This window comes from Pseudorca crassidens, chromosome 2 (assembly GCF_039906515.1).
Source record: "Pseudorca crassidens isolate mPseCra1 chromosome 2, mPseCra1.hap1, whole genome shotgun sequence".
Taxonomy (NCBI): domain Eukaryota; kingdom Metazoa; phylum Chordata; class Mammalia; order Artiodactyla; family Delphinidae; genus Pseudorca; species Pseudorca crassidens.
The window spans coordinates 142,289,568-142,298,422 of record NC_090297.1 but is presented as its reverse complement, the minus strand read 5'-3'; positions in this window follow the sequence as shown (position 1 = coordinate 142,298,422).

Sequence of the window (8,855 nt, the reverse complement as noted above, 5' to 3'; positions counted from 1 at the left end):
GCTCTGATCTGGTGAAGCTGTTCACAAGGATACGTTGCCTATTAAATTCAACCAAAGAATTCTGGGGTTCTGAGTTTTTAAATGTTTCAGTTCAGATGCGCTTGGAGATAAAAGACTCTAAACTAGATTTTAATCTATGCTTCCTAGCTTAAGAGCCATATACAGGCTCTGTCCTAACACTCCTGCTTGTGGTTCCCAAAGGAAACCTATTAATATCAGCTGTGGGGCTGGGTTGGTGGCCAGACATTAAAACGGGTTACCTTCTCATTTCAGACAAGTAACTGAATAAAAAGGTTTTTCTGCCTCAAGCAAAAATTTGACCTAAATTTCTATTTTCAACAAAGAAGTGAAAAAAGAAAACAATCTGACTCATCAAATTAGGCAACCACCAACTCATGGTATAACCTTTGCTATGATTAATATAACTTATAATTTTACTATGAGGGGTAAAAAATCACCTTAGTTCTTCCAGCAGAAATCACAGGTGATTAGATGACACAGCCTATCCAGAACAGCACCTTTTGAGTACTTACCATGTGGCCCAGTGCTAAGAGCTTCACACATTATCTCAATTAATCCTCATAACAACACTATTAGGTGGATAATCTGCCCAACGTCTCACAGCTGGTAGGTGGTGCCCTGGGCCATGATCTTCAGTTTGATACCTACAGCCCTACACTGGGCTGCCTCCGGGTTACCAGGCAGGATAGGAATCTAGAAAGCAAGGAAAACACTCTTCAGTTGCTGTGGTCAACAGGTCACCTTTATATGTTCTGAACACATATTTTGTCATCTTTGACTTTTCATGAAATAATACCTTTTCTCTTGGTAATTAAGAGTCACATGCAAATCTAAAAAGGGTTGGTTACCTGTTTTTAAATAATCAGGTATTCCTATTTCCTGGTTCTAGGATCCCAGAAGCAATATCTCCTCAAAAGGAAAATATAAGGGGTACTTTTTTCTTTTTTTTTGCGGTACGTACGCCTCTCACTGCTATGACCTCTCCCATTGGTGTCTCCTGCATCGGCAGGCGGACTCTCAACCACTGCGCCACCAGGGAAGCCCCTATAAGGGGTACTTTTATACCTTTTATCTCTCAGGTACCTGGCTAGCTGATACCAGCCAAGAGAGGATAGCTAGGTTCCTTCAGTTGCTCTTCCTCCTTTAATTTCCAAGAGGCAAAGGAGACAGGAATAAAGGGTTGTCCTCAATGCATTTGTGGTTTGCTTGTACTTCAATCCATCCACTGAGCTCTTGGGCAGGGCAAAAAGGAAAATGGTTATTCCCCAACTTTTTCTCTCCCCTCCCCTCCTGAGGACTTTCTTTCACCACATAGCTGGGTGAGTACATTTGGATGAGTTTCCACCTTTCAGGGGCGCTTTGATCTATCATTCACAAGTTCTACATATATTCATCGAAACTTACTATGTGCCCACCATTGAACTAGGCATTAGGATTCAATGCTCAGCTTTTTTGGTGGGTATGTGAGGAAATGGATTCCTTATAAAGTCAGGCAGTCCCCAGATGCTGTTCAAATATTGCATCTGCTCTCATAGGTGGGAGTAGTTTTAAGGTTAAGGGTGTGAAGAAGCAGAACTCAGGGCTCCCCTGGGGAGAAAGGAGAAGGAAGTGAATCATCATACGATATTTGTCTTGGGTTTTCCTGGTTTGAGAAGCGAGGACTGGAATATAAAGGAGCCATAAAACTTGATGTCTACTTATTTTGAGATATAGGAAAGGTAAAGAGTACCTTTTCTGAAATCGTGGCTCAGGCCCAGTATTCATGATTTCCTTTCTTCACATGCGATCCCGGCCTCACCTAAACACACTGGAGTCTGAATTCACTTAATAGATGTAGGGAGACCATCAATTTTGGCTTGTCTGAGACTGTCACAGTTTTAGCATTGAAAGTTCCATGTCCCAGGGAAACCGTTCTTCCCTCCTGGGCATTTGTCCTGTTGGTCATTCAACAGCTCCTTGAAATTTAACAAGCTAAGCCTACCACCTCAATAAGTAGGATTATGTTTTGCTTAGAATCAAATGAGACAGTTTTTTTTGTTTGTTTGTTTGTTTGTTTGCGGTATGCGGGCCTCTCACTGTTGTGGCCTCTCCCGCTGCGGAGCACAGGCTCCAGATGCGCAGGCTCAGCGGCCATGGCTCACGGGCCCAGTCGCTCCGCGACATGTGGGATCTTCCCGGACCGGGGCACGAACCCGTGTCCCCTGCATCAGCAGGCGGACTCTCAACCACTGTGCCACCAGGGAAGCCCTGAGACAGTTTTAAAATGTTACATTCTCTGGTCTTTTGTCAATGTCCTATACCCTAAAATAACAATAAAAGAACCTCCATCCAAATCCATTTAAAAATATTCTAGAACCAATATAGGGCATGAATGATTTAACTGCTTCTTAAATTTGGGCTTAAAATAGAGTGAGTATACAGTTTAGCTGACAAATATTTTTGAGAATAAAAGGGGTGACTAAAATTATTTAGCATGTGTCATTTTTAGCATATTCATTTATTGACCAATAAATTGGTTTTTTACATTATTGGATCTATAAAATACTTTCATTAAAAACCATTTTCAAAAAAATTCTCTCTTAAAAACATATATAGGGGCTTCTCTGGTAGTTCAGTGGTTGAGAATCCGCCTGCCAATGCAGGGGACACGGGTTCGATCCCTGGTCCATGAAGATCCCACGTGCCCCAGAGCAACTAAGCCCGTGCACCACAACTGCTGAGCCTGTGCTCTAGAGCCCGCGAGCCACAACTACTGAGCCCATGTGATGCAACTACTGAAGTCCACGTGCCTAGAGCCTGTGCCCCGCAACAAGAGAAGCCACCGCAACGAGAGGCCCACGCACTGCAACGAAGAGTAGCCCCCTGCTCGCTGCAACTAGAGAAAGACCGCGTGCAGCAACGGAGACCCAACACAGCCAAAAATAAATAAATAAAATAAATTTTTAAAAAGAAAAAAGTATATAAAAGGGACTTATCTGGCAGTCCAGTGGTTAAAACTCCATGCTTCCGCTGCAGGGGACATGGGTTCGATCCCTGATCAGTTACTAAGATCCCGTGGGCCACTCAGCGTGTCCGAAAAAACAAAACAAAACATAAGTACCCATGTATATTAAAGCAAACTTTTGGAAACATTTATATTGTTTATCTGAATATTAAAAATAATATGAGCAGAATAGTTGTTGGTTTATACTTATATACTTTCTTCAATTTCTTAGCTGTATCATTTGCTAATACTCTGTTACTGACATATTTCTGAAGAATATATTGTTTTCAATATGATCTTTTTTTTTTCATTAAATTGCCACAATCTTTTCCAATTGACTCTTCTCTGGAGCCCACAATATTTTCAACTGAGAAATTATTCTTCAGGTGGTGAGACTCATGGTAAGCTCAGAATAAATTCTGCTAAATGGAGGGATTCTCAATTCTATTTTTTAAATTTTGAAATGCGTAAATTTTTCAGCCAAGGTTTTTTTCACAGGTGCCTTATGTTTGCCTCCAGACAAAACTTGTCAGTAACTTGTCTCTATTTATACTTCTTTAAAATATTTTGTGTAATTTAGATGCTTCAAAATTGTTAGCTTTTGCAGTTTCATTCTCTCTGAGACAGAGTATACATTTATGAAATGAAAGCAAGAGGCTCTGTCAAAAGACTATTCCACAAGTCTGAGTATTCCAAGGCACAATGGTAGAATTTCAAAGATAAAACTTGTAAATTGATTATGCTCTCATTGTTTAATTTGTTCAATATTTTCCTTGCTTTTATAAGAAAAATTGCAATATCTCCCACTTTCCAAATTTTGTTTTTAAGAACTGCAATTCTCTAAAAGCTTCAAAGAACATTTCTGCTCTATTTCTTATTTAGCAAGAAATTTATTGATAAGAGACAGACTGTATGTAGAACTTGTACTCATATGATCCTCACAAAACAAATAACTTTATCTTTAAAATTAAACTTCTTGGGACTTCCCTGGTGGTGCAGTGGTTAAGACTCCATGCTCCAAATGCTGAGGGCCCAGGTTCCATCCCTGGCCAGGGAAATAGATCCCACATGAATGTCGCAACTGAAAGTACACATGCCACAACTAAGGAGGCGGCGAGTCACAACTAAGGAGCTCACCTGCCGCAACTAAGACCTGGTGCAACCCAATAAATAAATAAATAAATATTTAAAATTAAACTTTTTAACTGAATTTACAATAGTATTCACAATAAGATCTGAAGACCTTTTTTTTACTTTGATTCCATGAATTTCATGAAAAAATGAACAATTATTGGAATTAATTTTTTAATTTGAAATAATTGGTGACACAAAAAATGAGTCATTTAACTGTCTGCAGAGTTCTTCTATTAATTAAACCAAGCACATTAATAGCTATTTCTTCATCGTTCATACTTATCCAAGATAATCTTAAAATAACGTCTAAGATTTAAAGCAAATTCTGGGGTTTTTAAAATTTTTTTGGCTGCGTTGGGTCTCCGTTGCTGTGCGTGGGCTTTCTCTAGTTGCGGCGAGCAGGGGCTGCTCTTTGTTGCGGTGTGTGGGTTTCTCATTGCGGTGGCTTCTCTTGTTGCAGAGCACAGGCTCTAGGCACGTGGGCTCAATAGTTGTGGCTCGCCGGCTCTAGAGCACAGGCTCAGTAGGTGTGGCACACGGGCTTAGTTGCTCCGCGGCAGGTGGGATCTTCACGGACCAGGGCTCGAACCCGTGTCCCCTGCATTGGCAGGTGGATTCTTAACCACTGCACCACCAGGGAAGTCCCTGGGGTCTTTATAGCATATTTATGCCTTCTAGTTTTAGTTACTACAGGTCCCATGGTAGATGGTAAATGTTGGCAAACATTTTATGTATGTTGTACATTTATTATCAACTTTACTGAAAAATAAAAATTCTGTACTCAATTTTCACTAAACATGTGTTTTTGTTTTGTTTAGCTTTGTTTCTTGAGCTCATTGCTGCTGAGAGGGTTCATTGTAAAATCTTTAAAAATTGTTACAGCAATAAAGTAAATACAGGTTTCCCCTGCTTTACAAAAGTAGAGTGTTCCTACGAAATCTTTCGTAGGAAGATAGATCCAGCTAAAGCACAGATGCTCACAGACACAGTTCAAAGCTATGGCGGCTTCATGCTGAGATGCTGAGTGTGGTCCCTGGGGAAGGAGCTTGGTGGTGCCTCACTTAACGCTCCAGGTATGCACTGCCTCTCTATGGGCTTCTGCAAAACAAACACAAAATGCTATTTTTGCTTCTTGCCCTTTTTTTGTGAAAGCAAAAATCCTCTTCAGATTTGTTTCAGTTAGCAAAGAAAGGTACTAGAAGTGGTGTAAACCGAACGTTCGAAAAGCGGAGGATAGCTATAAATTGTTGTAGATTTACAACAATTTGGCTAGTATAAGCCAAACCCACTTCAGCAGGATGGCTCACACTCCTCTGTACAAGCTCTACTGCAGGCATGCTTCACCCCCACTTCTCACGTTTATTTCTCATGCACCAAATTTCTGATTTCCCACGTTTCAAAGTGATACCACCCACTGGGAGACTGGCAGCCTACTTGGCTTCCTCATCTCGCAGGCCTCCCTCTGAACTAAGGCACAACGACTCATCCACCAGATGGCCACCAGGGGCAGAAGCAAACACTTCTCCCACATCACTGGGGACCAGAAGTTAGTTGTCCCAAGCCACCTGCCCTTATGCAGCCACACTTTATCAGCCAGCATCCTGTATGCTATCCTTAAAGTGGTGGAGTTAGTTACCAGTGTCAAGACGGGTTTTGAAAAAGTGAGGGGGGGTTATCACTCATGGTTCAGATATAACCACTTGTTAAATGCTGGACTCTGCTTACTGCACATGCAGCTCACATGCTACTAAATAAGGCCATGGTAGAATATGGAAGTACAAAGTGATCTACCAAAGCCAGCCTGGCTTATTTTAATACAATTATTTTTAATAATATTTTCTTAAAAACAACAACAACGATAATTCTGGGACACATGTTAAACCAGAGGGAGGCCAGGACAATTGAAGTAAATCAGAAAGTGTATTCATCTTCTCTATTGACCACAGGGGTGCTTCATAAAATGGATTTCTGTACTCCACTCCAAACCTGTTAAATCAGAAAAAGGTATAGCCTCAAAATTTGCATTAAAAAAAGCTCTCCATGATATTCTTGTTTGTTTGTTTTAAAATTTATTTATTTATTTTATTTTTTAATTGAAGTATAGTTGATTTACAATGCTGTGTTAGTTTCAGGTGAACAGCAAAGTGATTCAGTTATACATACATATTTTCTATTTTTTTTCAGATTCTTTTATAGGAATATTGAGTATAGTTCCCTCCATGATATTCTTAGGGACACTAAAGTTTTACTCCTGGTTTAGGGAATTCCTTCACCTTTTATTCCAAGGTGTCAAGCCCCCTTGTCAGAGAGGCCTGGAGAATCAAGCGCTTTACTCCATAGCTAATCTAACACCTGGATCAAAGCTATTATTGAAAATGAGCTAGAGACAAATTGAACTTAAATTCAGTCACGTGATAAAAATATTATGTCCTTGAGCAGACTTGTCTTGCAAGTTGAAAGATTTATTTTTGGCTATATCATCTCTTTTTTTTTTTTTTTCTTTTTTTGCCATACGCGGGCCTCTCACTGTTGTGACCTCTCCCGTTGCGGAGCACAGGCTCCGGACGCGCAGGCTCAGCGGCTATGGCTCACAGGCCCAGCGGCTCTGCGGCATGTGGGATCTTCCCGGACCAGGGCATGAACCCGTGTCCCCTGCATTGGCAGGCGGACTGTCAACCACTGCACCACCAGGGAAGCCCCTCATCTCCTTTTGGGGAACTTGGACCTATACCAGCCACTTTCTTTCTTTGAGGTTCAGGTTTACAGCTAAGGAATAGATAATATAATGAACATTGATTTTAATACTTTGGAAGAAATAAGCACTAGGTGAGCCTTTTTCCCCATAAAAAATGCTACTAAAATTTTTAAAACATAAATTATATCATTTCATTCATAAAAATTACTATTGTAAGGGTTGTAAGAATGTGTTTTGAGTTTCTGTAAGGTGGCTGATACCAGAATGATGATGTTTTATCTGTTTACACCATTTTCTTAATTTGCATTTGGCAGGGGTGGGGTGTTGGGTCAGTAACTAGTTGTCTGAATTTTTAGAAATATCTTGATCTCACTGACCTCAACTACAAAATGATTTAGTCTGGTAGATGGTCAATGCGCATTCTAGTTTCCTGAATTTGTCTTTTACACTTTTTTGAATGTTTGGAATTTCTTATCAGGTGCACGTGTTATTGTTTTATTATTTTGTTAATAAGAAAGATTTTATAAGCAGTAGGATTATGAGCTATTATTGTTTCCTTTTATTTTCCTCTACTTTAAACAAGCAAGTGTTATTTTAAAAAGAGAGTAAACAAGAACATTAGATACACTAAGGGAAGGTGGAGTGGGAGGTAGAAGGATAATGTAGTAAACCAGGATGTATGAGACAGCAGTAATGGTTAATGACTTTCTAAGGCATAGTATAGGGGATCACCTAGTGGTGCGAATAGAAAACGCTTTTCAAAAGCTTAAGATCCTTTTCCTTGTGCTTCAGTACATGTTACTGAGCAAGTGTCCATATGGTTTGCAATGAATTTATTTAAAACATATGAAGATTTTGAACACTTATTTTTTGTGATCAACTTTATTTAAATCATGCTAATATGTTGAATATTTAAATATTTACCCCGAAGCCTCTCTTTCCTAGAGGGTTCAAAAATCCCCTAATATTAAGCTTTGAAAATTAATTCTTGTCCCAAAGAATGTGTTAATTCACAGTTCCATGGTCAAACAAAGTTTAGATATGCAAAAACCAAGCATGAAAGCATGCCCCTTACCTATCAGAAGCCCCTGGTCTAAAACCATCAACACCAGGCAAATGCATTATGTTTGCACTTCTAATTTCACAGATGAGGTAGCTGAGGTTCTATCTACATAATAGAAGCTTTAAAACACTCGGGACCACGATGGAGTTTTCACCTGTTGAAAATAATAAATCATACATGTATGGCAACTTCTGTTTAGGTTGAGTTCTGCCAAAAGCAGAGACTATGATAAGGATTTGAATGGAAGTAGTTTATTTGGGTGATGATTCCAGGAAGGGAAGTAGGGAGCAGCGAGAGTGAGACGGGGGAAGCGGAGAAGGCAAGAGAAGGGTGACAAATTGCAGTTGTTACTGTAGATGCCAGTGGCTTGATTCTCCCAGCATCTACCAGAATTGCCCATGGGGAAGATGGAACCCTTGGATGTTTATCTGCTACCTCCTGACCCCATGCATTGAGGATTGCTCCTGGATACAGTGACTGTCCCCATGTTTCCAAGCTGTGCTGTGACCTCCGTCAGCTTCAGAGAAAGCCCTGGAGCAGAGAAGTGGAGCGACCTATGGCTTGTTGAGGTAGAAAGAGTCTGAGCCCACAGAGAACTGTCTACCACAACTGTGGCTGAAATCAGAGCTGGGCCAAGGGGATGTCATAAAGTACTTGCTATAGACCATGGCTTACACTAGTCAGATCCCTCTGGCCCCCTATTAAATTTGCTTTGTCATTGTGCCTTCAAAGCGGTGGCCACATTTCTAGAAAGGACTTTGTGCAGAAGAAACAGTGGAATAAGCTAATAGTGCCTGCTGGTCCCAAGGCCATGACTGAGATTCATCGACTTTCTCCTCTACCACTTATTCTAGATTACCTCATCCTTGGCCAGCATTGGCTGGTCTAATTTATTTGGCTGGTAGGGGATCCCAGAACTTCATCTGAGTGGTCAGGCCTTAGATTGCCTTGCCCTTGTC